This window comes from Nannospalax galili, unplaced genomic scaffold, assembly GCF_000622305.1.
Source record: "Nannospalax galili isolate Female #2095 unplaced genomic scaffold, S.galili_v1.0 scaffold851, whole genome shotgun sequence".
Lineage (NCBI taxonomy): Eukaryota > Metazoa > Chordata > Mammalia > Rodentia > Spalacidae > Nannospalax > Nannospalax galili.
The window spans coordinates 194,951-217,722 of NW_008330578.1; the positions used below are offsets into that span (position 1 = coordinate 194,951).

Below are 22,772 nucleotides of genomic sequence, written 5' to 3' on the forward strand. Positions count from 1 at the left end.
ATTTGCAGAGATCTATCCACATACTTCTTCCCCAAATGTCTTTCTCATCAATTGTGCTCCTTCCAAGTCCCTGACCATCCAGGCAAACCATTGGCTACAGCCCATGAATCAGTATATAATCGCACTTCTGGCCATTTCTCCTTCCAAGCAAAATGCACAACCATGTGAACTGCCTGAAGTTCTGCCCACTGTGAAGACTTTCCTTCCCCAGTGTCCTTCAGGGTTGTTCCAGAAATTGGCTGTAATGCCACAGCTGTCCACCTCTGAGTGGTGCCTGCATAGAGTGCAGAACCATCTGTAAACCAATCCCTAGTCTTCTCTTCCTCAGTCAACTGATCATAGGGCACAACCCATGAAGCCATGTTGAGAACAGGAGGCATCGTAATAGGAGTAGGAACCATAGGCATTTGGGCAATTTCTTTGTGTAACTTGTTTATGCCCCCCGGGCCTGCTTGGGCCCGATCACATATATACCACTTCCATTTGATAATGGGTTATTGCTGTGCAAGTCCTACTTGCAGCAGTATTTGAAGTATAGGTGGGCCTGTTTCATAAGTCATGTATCCCAAGTAACATTTCAGTGGGTTTTCTGATAGTGTGTGGAGTTGTTAGTAGGGTCCACGTCCTCTCTTTTCTTTTTCCAGTGTTCTGCAAAACTCAGATATACTGATCATTTCAGTATTCTGAGTGTTTTAAGAAATAAATGCACCCCTTGTGCCATGCCACATGGTTAGTGTAGTTTAGTGCTTACTTTTTGTGTTTCACTTTCCATTATGGTATATATTGTGGGCCAAGGCTATTTTCTCTTGGCTTTGAGCTAGATAACCTTTAGGAAGAGGTTATTCTAGTAAATTAAAATGACTCTTGCTAACTTCGGTGCATCTATTCTCATTTTATTATTTTCTCTTTTTTTCTTTTTAAAAATATTTTATTTTTATTTTATGAGTGTATTGCCTGCATGTATATAAGTGCACTTGTGTCATGCAGTGGCCTTGGAGGACAGAAGAGGCTGTCGGATCCCCTAGAACTGGCATTATGGACAGTTGTTAGTTGCCATGTGGGTGCTGGGACTCGAACCTGGGTTTTCTGCAGGAACAGCCAGTGTTCTTAACCTCTAAGCCATCTCTCCAGCCCCCTGTTCTTATATTATTTTGCACATCTGGTATACTGAAGCTCTTCCATTGGGTTCTTATACTTCCACAAACTACTTTTGTCCATAGGTATAGTTAAAAAAAAATCAATATTTCTGTGGAGGGATGCAGAAGGAAGCACCTATTTTAGATCTTGCTGCTTTTGCTTCTGTTAACATTTTACTCTTAAAAGGCCTTTGATGAAAGCTTCTGTTTTAATCATCTTGAAAACTTAATGGGTATGGTTGGCACTGTGGCGTTCCAGGGTAATTTTTTTAATCTTCTGGAGTAAGCCATGGAAAATAAAACTATATGATGTAATTAAACTACTTATTCATTGGTGCTAAGTATTAATGCACAGTCATCTTGGAGTGCCACAGTGCTTTGTCAGCTGTTTTCCTAAGAAAGAAATATAATTAATGGAAACTTTGTGAAATACATTTTCTTCTATAGTTTCCAGGTGGGAGATATTTTTGACTAAAAGAATGTGGATTCTGGTAACCTCAGTATATCATATATAAAATCTTTAGTTGCAGAAAATGTTTCATTTAGCTTTTATAAAATGTTACCAAGTTATACCCATGGTTTCAGCTACTTCTCAACAGCTTTTCATTCATGTTACTTGTTTTAAAGTTTGAAGCACTTGGGAGGCAGAGGCAGGTAGATCTCTGTGAATTCAAAGCCAGCCTGGTCTATATAGAGAGTTCCAGGGCAGCAAGTACTACAAGGAGACTCTGTCTCAAAAAGACCGAAAAAAAAAATTTGGAGTCTTGATTACCTTTTGAAAATATACTTTGAGAGCTGGCACAACCATGGTGCTATCCTTTTTCGTCTTGATTTGTGAGATCTTTTTTTACATATCGTTGACATTTTGCATAATTTTTGTCTTCTGCCTGTGATGCTGTACCTCTTACTTCCCATACACTTTTTTTTGTCACAAGTTTAATTTTGACTGTGTTGGTCTTTGTCACTTCCAAATGAACAGTTCTCCAGTCTTTTCAGCTGTGTCCTCAATTTAAAATCTTTATCACTATCCGTATCTCTTTGTTGTGATTGTCTTTTTGATTCTGTCTCCAGACCAAGAGTTTTGTGTGTGTTTTTGTTTTTCTTTTTTGTGATTTTTAAAAAATATGTTTTATTATTTTATGTGCATGAATGTATTGCCTGTATATGTGTAAGTGCACCGTGTCGTGCATTGTCTGTGGAGGTCAGAAGAGGACATCGGATCCCCTAGAACCAGAGTTCAGGATGATTGTTAGCCGCCATGTGGCTGTGTCCTCTGCAAGAGGACTTGAACTGTGTCCTCTGCAAGACCAGTGCTCCTAACTGCTGATCTCTCCAGCCTGTTTGTGTGGGTTGGTTTTTTTTTTTTTTTTTTTTTTTTTTGGTCTTTTTGAGCTACAGGGTCTCCCTGTAGCTCCAGCTGTCCTGGATCTCACTATGTAGAACAGGGCGGCCTTGAACTCACAGCGATCTGCCTGCTTCTTCCTCCCAAGTGCTGGGATTAAAGGTGTGTGCCACCATGCCGGCTGTTTGTGTGTTTTAAAGACAAGAGTCTCATCATGTAGCCCAGCTTGACCTTAAACTCTTAATTCTCCTGCTTCAGCCTCCAGAATCCTGAAATTACAAGGGTATGCCATCAAACTCAGCTCAACCCAAGAGTTATTTGAGGATACATACCCTATTTATTTTTGTTTACAAATAAATCCTTGGCAATTAGCACAGAGATTAACATCATAGTAGATGACGTTTAGGAGATAGACTGAGAGAATCTAAGAAACTTTCTGTTTCTAGTTTCAGAATTCCTCTACCAGAGACAGAATTCCTTTACTGACATTAGTTCTTAAGAAATATGATACTGACATAAGATGCTCATAAAATGGCTCATGTTGTTAGCATTTTCAGTCCATGATCCTATTGTATTCCCCTTTCTAGATTGATCAACCTCCCTCCCTCTTCCCCTTCTCTCTTTATCTTTTTGAGATGGGGCTCCTTGTAGCACAGCTGGCCTGGAACTCATTGTGTAGACCAGGCTGGTCTCAATCTCCAGAAATCTGCCTGCCTCTGCCTCCCAAGTGCTGGGATTAAGGATGTGTGCCACCATGCCTGGCTCTTTCTAGATCTTTTAACGTAGGGTATAAGCTAATTTTCATTCCAGAAAATGTTAAAAAGCACAAGTGATATTTTAAATTTTAAGCAAGATTTTGATGTTTTTATGGTTTTCATAGAGAAAAAAAATCAAGACTATTTTTAAAACTATGTCTTCAAGGCACCATTTCTAAAAGCTAAATTGGGAGTTATCAAACAAAAGCAAATATTTTTACAATAGCTTATCTCAGTTGCACCATTTATATTTTTATTGTAAAAAGGTATTAGACCTGTTAATTGTATTTCTTTTTATATTTGCATGAATTTAAAATTTGAGTTAAATACATTGAAAAATATAGCAGTCAACATCTAAGATTTTATCAAAGATAATGTGGCTGTCTGTTTTGGTTTTTCTGTTCTAGGCAATATGAAACTGTAGTTCCACTTGAAGATTCTATTGTGACTGAAGTTACAACAACTCTACAAGAATGGGCCAGTCTATGGAAACAGCTATATGTGGTAAGTAGTTTATTATAGTTTAATAGAACATTAAAGTTCGGTTGTACTAAGTTAAAAAAGAAATCTAAGCTATAGCAATTCTATAGTTTGAAATTTTTTTAGTATTTTAATTTTCTAAATATATCTGATTATTAGTTGAAATTTAATAAACTGATATTTTTTAATCTGAAGAGAAGACTTTTTTTGATATAGTAATATCTGTAGTACCTTTACCCTACTCAGATCATTAGACTGTTAAGTTCTATAACCCATGAATCTCAACTGTCTTACAAATTTCTGTGTCCCTTACATATTTTTAGAAACATGTTTACTTAATTAATAAAAAAATGAGAAATTCTTAACTCTAATGTTTATGATCCTAATAGCAGCTTAGGCCAAGAAATTGTATTAATAGTTTCTTGCAACTAATAATTTGAAGAATATGTCATATATATACACACACACACACACACACACACACACACACACACACACACACACTTTGCTAGGCTAGCAATTCATTGAAAATGTACTAAGAACCTATGTTAGTTGCTTGTCATCTCTGTGACAAAACAATTTCAGCAAAACAACTTTAAAGAAGATTTATTTTTGGCTCATGTTGTTAGCAGTTTCAGTCCATGGTCCCTTGATTCCATCACTTTTGGGCCTGTGCATTACCGGTAAGGCAGAGAGAATGTGAAGGAGGAAAGTGTCAGAGAGGAAGGAAAAAGAAACAGGGAAGTTCCATGGACAAGATAAACTCTTCAGAAGCACTCCTACAGTGACCTGCTTTCTTCAGCTCCACCTTCTACTTTTCTTCCACCTCCAATAATGCTATCAGCTTATGAATCCATCAATAGATAATTATTAATTAGATCAAAGCTCCTCTTCATTTACCTACCTCTCAGTAAGTGAATCTACCAGCTGACGACCAGGCTTTCAGTACCCCACCCTTTAGGGAGACACTTAATATATAAACCATAACAAAATCCAGTGGAAAAAAATAAGAATAACAAAAATCTTTTAGAAATTTAGAGAGTAGAGAATAGGACATGCAAATAGTTATATACTAAAAATAAGTTGCAGTATTTGAATTCTCAGTAAGAAGCTAAGCAAAGTTCATTTTTGGTTTGAGTTACAGGCAAGATAGAGTAAGCATATTTCCTTTTAGAACTATTTTCACTGTACCAGTTTCCACTCCTACCAACAGTGTTTAAGTTACCTTTTCTCCATATTTTTGCTAGTATTTCTGTTATTTGTTGATAATAGCTACCTTCAACAGAGCAACAAAGAAGCCTGGACAAAACCAATGAACCTGTACCAGAAGACTCCAAAAGATAGGGGAAAGAAGGGAATGTACTTGCTAGGGAGACTGAAATCATAACTCATAAAAGAACAATTTGATAAACTAGACTGTAAAACACTAAAAAATTTTACTTTGTGAATGATCCAAGTAAATGGAAAAGATGTAATCATAGACTAGAAGAAAATATTTGCAAATCACCTCAAAATATTTACATTTAAAATATAAAAAAACATTCTTTAAGCTGAACAGTAATAAAATTATTTAATTATTAGATGAGCTAAAAGTGAATAGAAACTTCATTCAGGAATGTATGTAGATAGCTAGTAAGCACATGACTATTTTCCTTGTTACTATCCATTAGAATAATGCAAAGCAATGCTGTATTAAAATGCTACTACATATCTATTATAAGTAAAATAAAAGATACTGATAGTATTAAATCATGACAAAGATCTGAGTATCTTCTGTATTACTACTGAAAATGTAAAATAATAAAGCTATTGGAAAATTTTTGTATTTTCTTACGATATCAAACGTGCACCTTGCAAATGACCTATCAATGATATTTTTCTCTATTTTACTCTAGAGAAGTGAAGTTAATTTACATGAAAACTGTACATGAGTGTTCATAGAAGCTTTTGTTTTTTTAACCACAAAACCTGAAAACCACCAAATATTTTTCAGTTGATGAATGTTTTATACTAAAAGAAATAAAAATAAATGAATGAATGAATTTCAGCAATTTGGATTCATCTCAAGGACACCATGCTACATAAAATTCAACTTCATCAATTGAATATACAAATATACTATGATTGTGCTTATGTAGTATTCTCAAAGTGACAAAATTCAGCAATTAAAATAGATCTTTACTTACCAGAGGTGAAGCTTGATGTGAAAATGTGATTATTAAGGTGTTTTCTCTAAGTTAGCAATATTGTAACAATGTCCATTTCATGATTATGACAGTGAACTGTGGCAATACAAGATGCAATAAATGGATTAATGGAATTCATTATTTGTCAGTGTATATGATATTTAGTGTCACAGCAGTTCCATCACTTGAGAAGCTTTTCTGTATATAGACATAAATGGACATACTAAATGGGATTTCATTTGTATAATGAGGTATTTGGACAAGATGGTATATGTATATATTTGAGTTAGGATAAAAAAACCTCATCTCTCTGAGACATCAAACCATAATCTACCTGTTCAGTAATCTTTTGATGTAAAATTATCTGAGAGCTTTCATTTGTGGAAAACATCATTAATAATATTACTTACCTTATAATGTGGTGACATCATTACATATTCCTGTCAAAGCAAGATTGTCATATTTTAAGTAGTTATTTATGTTCCAAATACTTTAAAATTTATTTATTTATTATTTTTTTATGTGTATGCATGTATTGCCTGCATGTAGGTAAGTGCACCTGTGTCGTGCAGTGCCCGTGGAGGTCAGAAGAGGCTGTCAGATCCCCTGGGACTGGAGTTACAGACAATTGTTACCTGTTGTGTGGGTGCTGGGATTCGAACCCGGGTCTTCTGCAAGAATAACCAGTGTTTTTAACTGCTGAGCCATCTCTCCAGCCCCCTAAATACTTTTTAAAATATAAACTAATTTAAAGTCACATACAGAAGTTATCTTTCTCCTTTTTCCAAATAGCAATTATAGCCAATCAAGCAATTGGTTTTGCTAGACAAGAAATCTTAGTTCCCAGAATTATTTCTATTCATTTTTAAGAGTTGCCAAAGTCCATACTAAGCCTCTAAACTACTTCCACCACCATTTCTTTGCAAGATATAATAAGAGACAGAAGTATTACAGGCTGTCATGCCAATTTAGTGAAATCTTTAATACTAATACACTAAAAACTACAAAAAAAATTAAAATTAAAAATTAGTTGTAGTTTGTCATGCTTATGGAGTGGACAGTTCATTTTTGATGGATTTGTCTATGTTTTTTCCAAATTGTGAAGTTAGACCTTTTATTGATTGTTTGTTTATATATTTATTTATGATGTTTTTAAGTTAGAGTCTTGTTATATAGCCCAGGCTGTTCTAGAATTCACTAAGTAACACTGGTTGGCTCTGAACTTGGGATCCTTCTGCTGTAGCCTGGTAAATGCTAGGATTATAGCCATGTGCTACAATACTCAAGTTTCATTTATTATTGTTGTTGTTGTTTGAGACAGGGTCTTCCTCTAGCCCTAGCTGGCCTGGAACTCGCTGTATAGATGAGGCTGGCCTTGATCTCACAGAGATCCTCTTGCCTCTGCTGCTTGGATCAAAGGTATATTTCATTGATTTCCCTTTTGTTGTGTGTGATAGTGTTTTGAATCAGTGTTTTACTTTGTACTTCAGGCTGCCATGGAACTTACTATAGCCTGAAACTCAAAATCCTCCTTTCCTAACCTCCTGAGTGATGAGATTACAAAGTGTGCAACACCATTCCTGACTGTTCATACTTTCATTGCTGAGAGTCCTATTTGGCTAGTTTTGTTGTTTGCCTGGTTCATTAATCAGTCTTCCCCACTCCATTATATTATTTCAGTGTCCAAATTTATTTCCTTTAACAGGAGGGGTGTGTGTGTGTGTGTGTGTGTGTGTGTGTGTGTATGTATGTGTGTGTATACACAAAAATGCATATACATATGTGTTTACCATACCAGGGTCTTTAAATGTATTACAAATACTCATTTTACATTCTCTATTGACTAAATCTTTTTTATTTAATTTTATATTTAATGATTTAATATTGTATGTTTTTTGGGTTTTTTTTTGTTTTGGGTATTTTGCTTTTAATTTTGAGCTATTGCTTTTTGGAATGAACTATAGAAATCCTTTAAGCTAAGTTAAAACTTTTTTTTTCTTTTTGAGATGAGTAGCCCCAGCTGGCCTGGGACTCAGTATGGAGATCAGGTTGGCCTCAGTCTCACAGAGATCTGTCTGCCTCTGCCTGCCAAGTGCAGTGTTATTCTTACATTTTACTACAAGTGTTTGCTGTTGAAAGTTTGTTTCTTTCTTAGAAGAACACCCTGCAAGAGTCCCTTTCCCCTTCATTAATAAAGAATGGCCTTCATTTATTGATGGTTTACTATCAACTTAGCACTTTTTATACATTTATAATCATTTTGATCACACAGTAGTCTTATCAGTTGGGAATTGGTTAGCCTTCATCCTCACTTCATCCTTATTGCACAGCTAAGAAGTGACTAAGATGGCTTGGTAATACTACTTCCTTTCTTTTTCTGCTCACGTGAACTATGTTTTAGCAATTAAGAGTTGATGGGTAGGGGCTAGAGAGATGGCTTAGTGGTTAAGAGCACTGACTACTCTTGCAGAACACCTGGGTTCAGTTCCCAGCACCCACATGGCAGCTAACAACCATCCATAACTCCAGTTCCAGGGGATCTGACTCCCTCTTTTGACCTCCACGGGTATTGTCTGACATGAGTGCACTTACATAAATGCAGGCAATATACTCATACACATAAAACTTAAAGAAAAAGAATTGATGGGTTAAACAAATGTAGATTATTCTTTTTGTCTCAGACCTCTTTTCTAGCCAATTCCCAGAGAGATTCATTATACCTTTACATCAGTCAATCATCATTATGTCTCCATATTTGACTTTTTGTAAATTTGTAAAAAACTAGTATCCTTTTTCTGTTGAATTCTTTGTGGACCATATCATGGCTTTTCTTTAAAATCATTTAGTGGCAGTATCAGTGTAAAACTGATAATAAAATCTTGATCGTTGGGGAGACATTTGGTCTTGATAATCTAACCACAGATACATAACAATGAATTTAAAAGATTAAAGATTGTCAGGTGTGGTGACATGCACCTTTAGTCCCAAGAGGCAGAGGCAGGTGGATCTCTGTGAGTTCAAGAGTTCAAGGCCAGCCTTGTCTACATAGTGAGTTCCAGGACAGCTGGGGCTACAGGGAGACCTGTCTCAAAAAGACCAAGAAAACAAAAACAAAACAAAAACCAGCCAGGTGTGACAGTGCACGCCTTTAATCTCAGCACTCAGGAGGCAGAGGCAGGCAGATCTCTGTAAATTCAAGGCCAGCCTGGTCTACGTAGCAAGTTCTAGGCCAGCTGGGGCTGCAGGGAGATCCTCTCTCAAAAAGACAAAAATAGAAAAGAAAAGATTAAAGATTTATGCTTTTGTATAATGTGTAGTTAGAACTTTTCCTTTGTTCATGGTGATATCAGATTTTGGTTCAGCTCTCTGATGTTTATTCAGAAGTGTGTTTTAGACATTTTAACAGCTTTAATGTGCATGCGTGTGTGCATGCGTGCATGTGTGTGTGTGTGTGTGTGTGTGAGAGAGAGAGAGAGAGAGAGAGAGAGAACTATTTATTAAAACGAACTGTTGGGGGGGGCTGGTGAGATGGCTCAAGGGTTAAGAGCAGTATCTGCTCTTCCAGAGGACCTGGGTTCAATTCCCAGCACCCACATGGTGGCTAACAACCATCTATAGCTATCTGTAACTTCAGTTCCAGGGGATCACACACCCTCTTCTGACCTCTGTGAGCATTGCATGACATGGGTACATGTAGACAATACACTCATACACATAAAAAGAATAAATAAAATATTTTTAAAAATTAACTGTAGGGGGCTAAAAGAATACTGAAAACAAGATATTTAGACCCTCACTCCCCCCTTGCCATATACAGTTGATGTCATTTCACTTATGCTTGTGTACCATTATGATCTGTTACTGTTATATCACAATGTTCATTCCCACCACTATGTAAAAACAAAGCTTCAGGAGAGAAAGCATCCTTCTCAGTAAATGTAATTTTCTCTGTTATTAGACTTCTTTTAAGCAGTTTTAGTAGAAATACCTTGAATTGTTAAGACATCAAGTTCCAAATTGATTGATGGAGAGCTGTAGTTAAGTCACAGGCAGTAATACACCAATGGAATTCTATAGTCTCCTGTATTTGTATACAGAGTTTTGGAAGAGCAAATTATATCCCACAACATTCAGTGAGACATAGTTCTGAGGCTTGTTTTCTAAGTCTAAATTATGATAGCATAATTCCTAGAATTTATTTTTAACCTAACAGATGTTAAAAGTAATTGTTTCAGGTATGAAATGTTCTAAAGCTGTGGATCAAAACCATGCAGCAATACATCAGTGTTTGGGTGAAGGTATGAAAATACTTGTTTCTTTACCAAAAGAGTAAACTGATACAATATTCAGTCTTGAGTTTCAACTTGATAGTTTTTACAAACTAGGAGACACACTTCTGAGCATATCTGTGAGAGTATTTCCAGAGAGTTTTAACTGAGGAGGGATGACCCATCCTGAATGCAGGTTGCATCATCCCATGAGTCTAGGGCTCTCTCCTAGGCTGAATAAAAATGAAAAAAAAAAAATAGACCACCGAGTTCTGTCATTCCCCTTTCTCTGCTTCCTGGTTGGCATTACAGACCAAGCCAGTCTTGATGTCATGTCTTCTCCACTACAGTGTCCTTCATGCCTCTGAACTGTCAGCCAAAGTAAACTCTTCCTCCCTATGTTGCTTTGCCTCAGGTGTTTCATCACAGCAGTGAGAAAAACTAACAACTGAAGATTAAGAAACTGTACTATGTTTGTTCTTAGAAAAGTGTATTTCCAAGAAAATAAATATCTGCCTTTCTCACAATATCTCCTAAAGAAGTGCCTGGTTTTGCAGTTTCTTATAGAAACTGTATGTTTTGTTCCTTAATAAGTCTCTACTTACTTATTCTTACATAAAGAATTTGAGGGTTGGAGAGAGATGGCTGAGTGCTTAAGAGCACTTGCTGTTTTTCTAGAGGACTGAATTCTGTTTCCATCACCCACACCACATCTGGCAGCTCATGATCTTCTGTAACTCTACCACCAGGGGATCTGATGCCTTTTTCTCACTCTGAAGGCATCTGTATACGTGTAGTGCACACACAGACACAAATCTTCGGAAAAAAAAAAAAAAAAAAAAAGAATTTTATAAGGCTTCCCCCAAAGCCAGCTTCTTCTTTCCCAGTTCCATTTTCTAGTAGGAATACCAACCTTGTGTTCTGTCTGACTATAATTATAGAGTTTAGATGACTGTAATTGGTAGAAGAATGAAAAATGCATGAGCTTTTACATTATATAACCAACTTGACTTGCAAATCCCTAAATTGTGACTTAGTATAAGATACTTAAATACACTTAGTTTATTTGTAAATTTGAGGAAAGAGCTATATTGGGTTATTGTGAAGATAAATAGCAAAAATAAATGAACAAAATTAAATGAAGGCCTTTTCTGAATACTTGGCATATAGGAAGTACTAAAAGTGGATTAATATTTATTTTCTAAATATTTGTATTAATTGCTTATGCAACACTTATTTCCCTCAGTAGATATTACAGTTCCTAAACATTCTCTGACTTCTGAATCCCTAACTAAAAATTTTAGAAGTTTTTTCACAGTTAATGCACACTTGTTTCTTTGAAACTTGATTAATTTTTCTTGATTACTATTACGAAAAATACCCATTTGAAATTAAGCAAAATCAAGCAATTTATAAAGAAAATTCTTAGAAAAAATCTAATTTAAAATTTAGATTTATTTCTTCTTAGAAATTGGGATTTGATTTCCTGGATAATCCGTACATGAATGCCTAATTGATGTAGTAAATTTCCAACAACTCCCCAAATGGAGAAGATAAGAGTGTCTATATTAGGGTAATATTCTAAGACTGGATACAGCAGAACTATGTTCTTCATGATTTCTTAGAGGATGCTCAAAGACTATTGTGAATTCTTCCATTACTACTTTCCATGCCTACTTAGGATACCATCCACATCAGGATGTTCACCTGCGAAAAGAGTGCTCCTTTCATAGAAGCAGGAAACAGTTATTACATGAATAATTAAACATTTTTACTTCTTTCTTTCTTTCTTTCTTTCTTTTTTTTTTTTTTTTTTTTTTTTTTTGACAGCGTCTTCCTGTAGCCCCACATGACCTGGTACTTACTATGTAGACTAGGCTGGCCTCAATCTCATATTCACCTGCCTCTACCTTCCAAGTGCTAGCATTAAAGGAATATACCACCAATCTTGGTTCAAAACTGCAATTCCTATATACATATTAAACAGTAATTTTTTTCCTACCTACAGATCCTATAACTCATCATTTTATTGTTTGTCCTTAGGAATTTGAGCTAAATATTTCTTAAAGCTAGAATTATGCAATCCTTTTATGAGTGGTTTATTTCACTTAAGATAATATCTGTAAGGATTCATGCATATTGTGGCATATGTGAAATACTCATTTTTTTCAAGTCTGAGTGATATACCATCTCATTTATGTACCAGATTTTAAATGCCCTTTCATTCTTCCATGGGTGCTTGCTTTGCTTCCATCTTTTGATTGTTGTGAATAATGCTACAAATCATTGTGCAATCATTGTCCAAATATTTTTTCCTTCTTTCTCTTTTTCTGGGTATATTCTCAGAAGTGGAATTGCTGTATCAAATAGTAATTTTATTTTCAATTTTTTGAGGAACCCCTGTTCTGTTTTCTTCTACTTTTTCTTTTACAATAAATGAAGTTCTGTATTTAAAATGAGACTGTAAGATGATATGAGTCCCAAGAGTCATTTTATCAATTGTTGATTATATTTTGCTCCTAAGATTTAGGGTATAGTCCTACTGAATATTCCATTACCTAACATTGAATTATACAACCCACTTTGAAAACTTGTATATGAAATGAAAATGTGGAGGAAGAAAATGAAAATGATAGTATTGTCCTTAATTCTATAATTGACCATGAGGCCATCATTGCTATTTATTACTTCTACTTCTACCTGTGTTTCTTCTGTCTTCAGTAAGAATCTTGGTTGGTTAGCTTTTTGTCATAGGGTTACTCAACCCTTCGTTCCTAAAGGTCTGTGTCCTTAGTCATCCTGCCTTTTGAGGTTTATAAAATTTTTTCATTATCCTTTATTCTAGGGCGTTGAAAAACTAAGAGAAGTTGTAGAGGATTCTCTGGGAGAGAGTGTGTGTTCATATATGTGTGAAATATTTCTCAAAAATCTGGTTCTAAGGATTAATAGTAATTCCCTAACATAAAGACTCAGGTAGCTAGGTGGCAATCTCATTACCAACCAGTTCAATGAAACAGTTGTTATGCCCCCTGTTTAAAACATCCGTTCCACAGGGCCTAACGTCTCCAAGCTGACAGAGCTCAAAATTAGTGAGTTGAGAATTTTAAAAATCTGTGTATAGGTAATTATGAATAATGTTGAATTGATCCATTCCCATACAGACTCATTGATTTTTCTAACCTATGTATTCTGACTGTATGGTAGAACGTGGTACCATATTTCTTGTGTAAAGGATATGGCCTGTTTCACTAAATTTTCCCCTCTCCCTTCTTGGGAGATCTGTGCCCTCTGAGGTGCCATGGCTGACAAAACTGACGGAGTACCTTCTATTTGGGTTTTGCATAGTTTATGACATCCAGGAAAGGGTGGCTTACAAAGGCATGAATTCCCATAGGCTTTTTCTTCCCCATATTTGAAAGGAGCATCATCAGCGAGTGCTGCCTGCAGTCTCCTTCAGCTTTTCCGGTGGAATTCCCATGCTGGTTCCAAAATGGCAATGGCTCCTCTCGTTTTTCCCAGTGCACTCAGCATTCCTCAGCTCAGCTTCTCTAGACCTGCCCCCTCTGTGTCTTTGGAGGTTCAGTTTTAGCTTCTTGAAGGATGCCTACCCAACATGGCCCATCCTATAATACAGTTCTTCCTAGATGTTGTCTCCCAGAAAACTCTTCAGTAACCCTCTACCCTCCACTTAGGATAGTTGCTTTTGGAATATAGGTTAAATGATAAGACCATTCTATGGGCATAATCTCATTGCTGTATTTCCTTGGTTAGTTGTAATCTTACATGAATTGCCATGAGGGTAGGAATAAGGTATTAATGTGAGTTCATGGATCATTATACTGGAAGAAAAATTACAGAGGAAGATAAATCTATATCTAGAATATATGCTTATCCAGTGAGGTTAGATCCTTACCCCCCCAATCATTAAAAAAGGTCCAAATTAATCAGCCTCCCTCTAGACTCCCAAGGGAAATAATACCATACAAAGGATTCAGCACTGGTTTTTGCTGTTGGTGGATTTAGCACTCATCAGTAGCATTAGCCGTATTACCTTTAATAATGAGAAATCTGTGTTGCTGAGATGGATGACTTCTGTCCCTGCCTCCCTATCTACCTGGCCCATGACCTATTGAACAAGCACTGGGATAGCTATGGAGAAAAAGGTTTCTCAATATTCACAGAATGTGTCATTTTTCTTTTTTAAGATATTTATTTTATGTGTATGAATGTATTGCCTGCATGTATGTAAGTGCACCTGTGTTGTGCATTCCCTATAGAGGTCAGAAGAGGGCATCAAATTCCCCTGGATTGTTACAGACAGTTGTTAGCCACAGCGTGGGTGCTGGGAACTGAACCCAGGTACTCTGTAAGAGCAACCAGTGCTCTTAACCACTGAGCCATCTCTCCAGCCCCCAGAATGTGTCATTTTTTATTGGTCCTTTGGTAATTTTCCAAGTGGGACTTTGAATATCTTCAAGTTGATGTTATTTTGCAGGGAGATCCATGCACATTCCTTTTACCCCATACTTCCTTTACCAGTCTTCCTTCCTCTTCCTGTTACTGTGTTGGTTTGAATGAGAAATGTCTCCAACAGGCTTAAGTACTTGAGCACTTGGTCTCCAGTTCATAGTGCTCTTTGGGGAGGTCATGGACCCTTTAGGAGTTGTAGTCTTGCTGGAGAAGGTGTCACTCAGTGTGGACTTTGAGAGTTTGTATTCTCACTGTACTTCAAGTTTGCTTTCTCTTCTTGGTTTTTGTAATTGAAGATATGAGGTCTTGGACTGGCACGATGATTTAGCCATTAAAGTCTGTCAGGTTCACAACGTGAAGATCAAGATGTGATCTCTTAGCTTCCTGCTCCTGCCACTATATCACCACTTGCTGCTGTATCTTTCTGCCATTATGAACTTTTATCCAATTGGATAAGCCAGAGTAAACTCTTCTTTCCTTAAGTTGCATTTGGTCATGGTGTTTTATCACAGCAACAGAGAATTAGCTGGTACACTTACCATCCAGTTAAACCTCTAAGACTTCTCATGAATATGTGTATTCCTGGTTATCACTCATATCAAATATAGTGAATGAGCCAAATATACCACTCAAACTTCTGTTCACCAGGAGGATTTTTTTCACCATTCTTGTCTCCTTCAATGGACTGTATTATGCTTCAACTGCCTCATTTTGGGTGGTATTAACATACTATGCAGACTCATCTGCGTACTGGGCTTCAATTTTTTTCTTCCTCAGTTAACCAGCCATAAGGAGTATTCTAGGAAGCCATAAGCGTGGATTAATGGCAAAGAAGCAGTAAAACAGGATTTGATATCATGGAATCTGAATCACTTTTTTTACTCAGACTATTTGTGTCTTCCAGACTTGTCCATTCTTGGTCTAATATTATTTCCGTATGATGACATGTTGAATTTTTGTATACCCACCCTACTGGGCTAGGTGTGGTAGCTCAGTAGCTCATCCGCCAGCTCACATGCTCAGAACTACTGACTAGATCTCAAGTACTACTGTAAGGATCAAATATTATGTTCCCAACCTATGAATAGGCCCAATATTAAAATGTAGTAATAATCAATTAAAGACTATCACCCCTTCAACTTCAAAAATTTGGAACAGGAGGGAGTAAAGATGATATGGTTTGTATTGAAACATCACTTTCTAAGTATAGGAATGAAAAGGAAATAGGCATAGCAAAACTAGTGATTAGAATTAGAGCAACAGAAGAAAAATAGAAGGAAAGTAAAAAGAAGGGAACAACAATAAATACAAATGAAAGAAATAAGGCAGCTCTAGCTAAAGGTAGGGTGCAAGAGACATGTAATGGCAAAGGAATGAAAGAGAAAGGTATAGAAATGAAGTCAAACAACCTAAGACAATCCCAGAGCTTGGGAGGCTGAGGCAGGGAGACCCCCAACTCCAGGCTATCTGTGTTCTTTGGGAAACCCCACAAGTGGGGAGGCAGAACAGTGTGGGACTAAGTTTATTCACTAAATTAAAATTAGATATTAAATAATGGAAATACAGAAGTGAATGTAATAATACTGAATAAGGATATAGAGTCTGTTTATGGTCTCCGACGTATGCACAGGGCTAGGCTTGTTTCTGTGGCAGTCTGTCTCTGTGATGGTCCTGCTTCTATACAGTCTCTTGCTGAGGTGGAACATATGTGTTGTTCTGTCTCTGTGTAGTCCATCATGTGGGTGGGTTATGGGTGCCAGTCCTGTCTCTGTGCTGGTCTGCATATTGGTGGCGTGTAGGAGTGGTACCTGTATCTATATGGCCCACTCCAGACAGTGACATAGACTAGATTTCCACCTCATGGAACATTTCAAACTTCTGATTCACAGTTTTCTCCCTCTATCTAGATGTATTCTATAAAACAAGTCTTACTTGTTCTGTCCCATGACACTTGTTCTAGGTTCCCAGAGTAAGCATGGAAGATAAAGTCCTTTGTCTCTAAAGCTATCTAGCTGCTGACTCAAAAGGAGCCTTTTAAAAATGCCTTCTTGCCACTTCTCTGAATGCTAAGAAGAGAGGATTTTCCAGCACCATTTCTCCTCTGCCATGCTTCTGGTAGCTTTTGGGTCCTCCCTCCCTCCCTCCTTTTTTCCCTCCCTTCTCTCCTTTCTTCCTTCCTTCCCTTCATTTCTCCCTCTTGTTTAAATTATCTCTTAGTGAAAGTACAGTGCAGTTTTCTGAGTCTCTCTCTCTCTCTCTCTCTCTCTCTCTCTCTCTCTCTCTCTTATTTATTTTTTGGTCTTTTTAATACAGGATCTCCCTGTAGCCCCAGCTGTCCTGGAACTCACTATGTAGACCAGGCTGGCCTTGAACTTACAGAGATCTGCCTGCCTCTACCTCCCTAGTGCTGGAGTTAAAGATGTGTACCAGGTAGGCCTTCGAGACTCTCTCTCAAGCAGTGGTTCTAATTCTCTGCAGTTTCGTTTGCCCTGGTTCCTGGGAGGAGACCAGTCTCTAATGAGGGCTGAGGAATGAGCTTGGACTCTTCTGTTTTCTGAAGTTTTGTTTCTTTGTTATTGAAACTAGTATTTTTCTACTGTCTTCCACCTCATAGATTGGCTGCTCTCCAAGTATCTCCAATGTATTCCCCAGAAATTCTAGCAGAGGGGTCTGGTCCATCATTGTTCACATTTGTGTCTTTAAAAAAATAGAATTAGTGACTGGAGAGATGGCTTAGTGGTTAAGAACACTTGACGTTTTTTCCAGAGAACCCGGGTTTGATTCCCAGAACCTACATGGCAACTAACAACTGTTCATAACTCCAGTTCCAGGGCCTCCAGCACCCTTTTCTGGCCTCTGCAGGGTTTGCATGAAATGGGTGCACCTACACACATGCAGGTAGTACACTCATACACATAAAATAAAAATAATAAAATTAAAAAAATTAGATTCTACATATGAGAGAAAACATGCAATATTTTTGTTTCATGTCATATATCTACAGTTCCATCCAGTTTCCAGCAAATGCTTTAGTTTTATTTTCTTTAATGGTGTAATATAATTCCATTATATATATGTGTGTATATATACACATATATATGTATATATCACTATCTAATTATGGGCACCCAGTACTGATTCCAAAACTTGGATATTGTAAGTAGTACTGTGACAAACATAGATGTGCAGGTATCTCTATTGTATGCTGACTTAGACTCCTTTGGGTATATACTCCTTTGGGTATATATAGCTGGATCATATAGTATTGCTGTTTTTAATTTTGTGAAGAACCTCCATATTAATTTCCTATAGTAATAACCAAACACTTATGGTCTTCATAAAACATACCAAAGCTTTATGATGTTGCCTCTGTCTTTCAGATGTTTGTATTTTAAATGAAAGAGAAAGTTTATATAAGCTATACAGATTTTTTAAAATTTTAGAATATTTTTATTTTTCCAAAGAGAGGCAGTTTTTAACACATTTTTCCAGAAATGACTTGAAATGGGTCACATTAAAAAACATACACACACACACACAATGAAGTGTAAGGAGGGACAAACAGGAATAAGAAATCAAAGACCAAAGGATTGGCCAACATTGATCATCTTTGGTAGAATAATGAAGGTTTCCATTAGCTCTGCGCTTTTTTTTTTTTTTTTTTTTTTTAAAAAAAACCTTAACTAGTTTATTGGGTTTGCTAACAGAGCATAGGTCGGGGCTTATTTACAGAAGAGTGGGCATGTGCCCCCCCCCCCATTTATGGCTGCGCTGGAAAGTTCACACTCAAATATAGATCCTGTGACTTCCCAACAGCCTCACAAAATGGTGCCTCATGGCATTCTTGGGGTTATATATCTTTAACCCCTCCCCCACATGCAGCTAAGGTCCACTGATTGGGCGGGAGGGGTAACTGACTGCCCCCTCAATTCCTTGATAAGCAAGAGAAGGAGGTGTGACTATAGCTTGCCAGCATAGTGGTCTGAGGACACTTCAGGTAACCCTTTTTGTTTTGAGAACCTGTAGGGCCCCTTTGGCCGACAGCTCATAGAGGGGAAACCCACCTCTGGTACTGGGTTTTTCATTTACAACCATATTGCTTCTGGAAGGGCTTTCTTCCATCCCTGTAAGGTTCCTTCTGTGCTTAAGGCTTTTTATTTTATTTTATTATTTATTTATTTGTTTGTTTATTTATTTATTTTTACTCTGTATTGGGAGAATTTTCCCCCTTTACTCCTATAGTTCTTTATATAGCCCTCCTTCCCCCTCCCGTTTACCCCCTTTTTCACATATTCCTCCCTTAGTAGCACCTATTTTAATGAAATGTATTTTTGAAATGCAGATTATTTGCTGAGTTTTCAGATTTATTATTAGGTATTTACTTGTTTCATATGCTTTATTTCCTTGCAGATTTCCAATATATGTTTTGATGGTCTGTTGATTTAAAAGGAAAAGTAGCCTTGCTCAAGCTGCTTCAAAAATCATGTCATTAACCGGTATGAAAAGTTGTGCAAACATATATGGATACATATATAGATGCTCTTTGTTATCTCCTATGTATTCCCTAAAGAAGTTGAGTTTACTAGAAATTAATTCATTGATTCTTTTGCTACCCCTAAGAGAAGTGACCAGCTTCTATGTTAACAGCAAGAGAGCTGACATGCAGAGAAGTTTAATTACTTGCCCCTGGTTATTTGAAGAGGTGGTAATAGTTTGAGTTTATGACCCTTACAACATAAAGACCAATTTTTCTGGTTTTGCAAAATTTTATTCTAATAAAATATCTAGATTCTAGCCTTGGATAACAGTTAATCCTTAGGATCAAGATTCTTAAACTTACAAGAATCTTTCCTTCTACCATGTGGGTCCTAAAGATCAAACTCAAGTTGTCACACTTAGCACGTTTTTTTCCATCTACTGAGCCACCTCACTGGCCTCTTAGGACCTAGATTCTCAAAAAATATCTCCTCATGAGAAATGGGGAAAATGGGGTCACTTTAATGAGGAAACCATGGTGAAAGGGTTAGACAGTGAGAGAGATAAATAATGCTTAGCTAGTTTTTTTTTTTAAAAAAAAAACAAAACAGAGGGACGATATTAGTCCAACAATCTACTGATAAATTATAATACAACTAGCTCAAGGAACATAATATATGTCTAGTCAAGGTTTATCTGAGAATGTTTGGTTTTTGCCCAAGCTTTATCTACATAGCGCATGGTAATTAAAAGTACCAGAGTGGTAGAACTAACCTTCTTGGATGTTTAACAGCCATACTTTGAGGCCTATACTAATCTTGTCAGAGGTACTTAAAGGACAGTTTTTCCTCCTTGCCCTCCAAGGTTGACTAAGTAACTGGTAAAAGAAAGGAGCCAGGGGCTCCTCCCAAGCCCATGTGACCCCTGAGGAACAGATCCTCAAACAACCTTAAGAATAAAAATAAATTGATTAATTCGGGCCAACTGTATGGTCTTAAACACCCAAAAGGAAAGTATAACCAAAGATTAAAATGATCAGTATAATATTTTGAGTCCATGTATATAGCTAAAGGCTACATAACAAGAAACAATGACAGACAAGCATAACCTTCCTTTGAGTTGTTGGCCAGGGTGGCCCAAGAAACTCCCAGATAGTAACCCAGCATAGAACTGGGAAAATGTACAGCAGACCCAAATCTTACCTAAAGGAATGTTGGCAACTGATTGCTGATAGATGAGGAAGAGCTGATCTTCCTAAAACAAGGAACTCTAGATAGGCTGACTAGACTCAGCAGATGGAGTATCACTGGAGATTGGCTGGGGACACTGATAACACAGTGGACAGTAACAGGGATGACAGAGTATGTGGGCTCCAGTGGAGGGGGGGAAGCTATGGGAGGGTGCCATTTGGGATGTGGGTATAAAGATGAATAAGATTGTCTGGGATGTTCTGTTTGAAATATAAAAAAAAAATCAATAAATTAAAAATGAGTTATATTTGAGGAAGAAGCATAAAATTTTGCTTCATGTTAATTAGTAGAAATGAAAACACCGTTGAAATCTATGATGACTTTATATCCATGCTCAGGTGCCAAGGATCTTGGAAAGTAACCGAGTATGACTAGTAATAATCAGATATGTAGAGATCAGAGACACATGTGAAAACATCTAAGTGTTAGTTGCATCTTAAAATGAGCTTTTCTGTATGAAACAGTATATTTTAAAAAGAGAGATCTTTTTTAAAGATTAAAACCTCATTCAATTTTATGTCTTATAGTGTTTATACTGAGTACAATATAACTATATAACTGTATTAATTCAACACTGTGAACCTAAAAATTTACAGCCAATTTTGAAAGCAATGCATCTTTGCTCTGGAAACTGTAATTGACTATGTCAATGCTATTGTAATGCAATGCTACTAATTATATGGTTATTAAATAAGTTAAAAAAAATAAAAGACAGGTTTATGTAAAAAAAAATACCCCTCATGTGATGAAGCATTCCAAACCATCCTTTTGCATAGTTCCTCAAATGTAAATGTTACTATAAAAACATTTTTATTTATATATTATCAGATTTAGTTTGTGTTGGAAATTTTTTTAAAAAATTTTAAAAATTAAAAGTTTCATTACATCAACATTGACATATTCAATAACAATTTTCTGAGCTAGGCTGCATCTCTTACAAAATTGGCTGTACAGTTTTAGTTTTACAGTTGAATTATTACAGTTATACAATATTGTACTCAGTATAAACCCTATAAGACATAAAATTAAATGAGGTTTTAACCTTTTAAAAAGATCTCCATTTCATTATTAAAATACACAGTTTTATACAGAAAAATTCATTTTTAATACAATTGACACTAAGATGCATATACGTTTCAAATCTTTATATATCTGATTATTACTAGTTGGGTTGGAAATATTTTAAGTCATGCCTTCACACTAATAAAAATAAGATCTTGAGGTTTAAAAAATTCTCATGTTCAGCTGGGCGTGGTGGCACACACCTTTAATCCCAGCACCCAGGAGGCAGAGGCAGGCGGATCTCTCTGAGTTCAAGGCCAGCCTGGTCTCCATAGTGAATCCAGGACAGCTGAGGCTACAGGGAGACCCTGTCTTGAAAAGACCAAAAAAAATTCTCATGTTTTAAAAAACATTTTATTATAGACTCCTTTAAGAAGTATTTAAATTTTTAAAAATATTTGCTTGATGAATATTAAGGAAAGTTGTAAAGTGTTTCAGGTGTGTAACTTAGGCTTGCTGATTCCCCCTTGGATAATTGTACAGCTGATCTCAGTATGTCAAGTGAATAGATATAATTGAATAAATTGTACAATATAGCATGTTATAGCTGCTAGTGCTGTTGCTGTATTAAACCTAGTGTCTGTTCACACCCATCTAGAATGTCTTGATTTGAAAGCAATTGTTTGGTCTGGAGAGACGGCTTAGCAGTTAAGAGCATTGGCCGCTTTTGCAGAAGATCCAGGTTCAATTCCCAGCCCCCACATGGCAGCTAACAATTGTCCCTAACTTCCATTCCAGTAAATCTAACACCCTCTTCTGACCTCCATAGGCATTGCATGACATAGGTGCACTTACATACGTGCAGGCAAGGCACTCATACACAAAAAATAAAAATAATAAAATATTTTAAGAAAGGCAATTGTCTTTTGAGTCACATTAATTTATGGCTTACTCAGTATTACTTAGAGAAAGGGCTTGGGGAGTGGGGAATGATAAATAATGAAGGCAGGAAAACCCAAATTAAGCATGTTTTTACCTAATAGTAATGTTAACTTTATAGTTCAAGAAAAAAAAAGTAGTGTGCAAAAGATGTTTTCAAAGTTTTAAATTCATAATTAAAGATAATGAAAAAAGTTCAAAGATTGCAAACAAGATAATGAGGCAGCAAATACCATGTATTGTTGGTTTCAAGGGGAAGTTTTCCATGTGCACTTATAAGCATAATTTACTGATCATATGAACTATATGTGTGACATTAAGCAGCACATCTTGAGGTTACTCTTTGCAAGCTTATTCTGTGACAATTTTTTGTTTTTTAAAATTAATTTTATTGAATTTTTGCATATTTTATACAATATATTTTGATTATATTTAGTTCCCTTCTCATATCTGCACCCCCATTTTCTA

The 22,772-nt window shown here is 36.4% G+C and overlaps 1 protein-coding gene across 1 annotated transcript in view; it reads left to right on the forward strand.

Moving 5' to 3' along the window:
* Dock3 (dedicator of cytokinesis 3) overlaps positions 1-22,772 on the forward strand; it is a 480,991-nt gene that overhangs the window by 176,134 nt on the left and 282,085 nt on the right. The window contains exon 4 of the mRNA XM_029554349.1: positions 3,641-3,737. The gene's annotated coding sequence lies outside the window, so the exon portion shown is untranslated. The remainder of the gene's footprint in view (positions 1-3,640; positions 3,738-22,772) is intronic.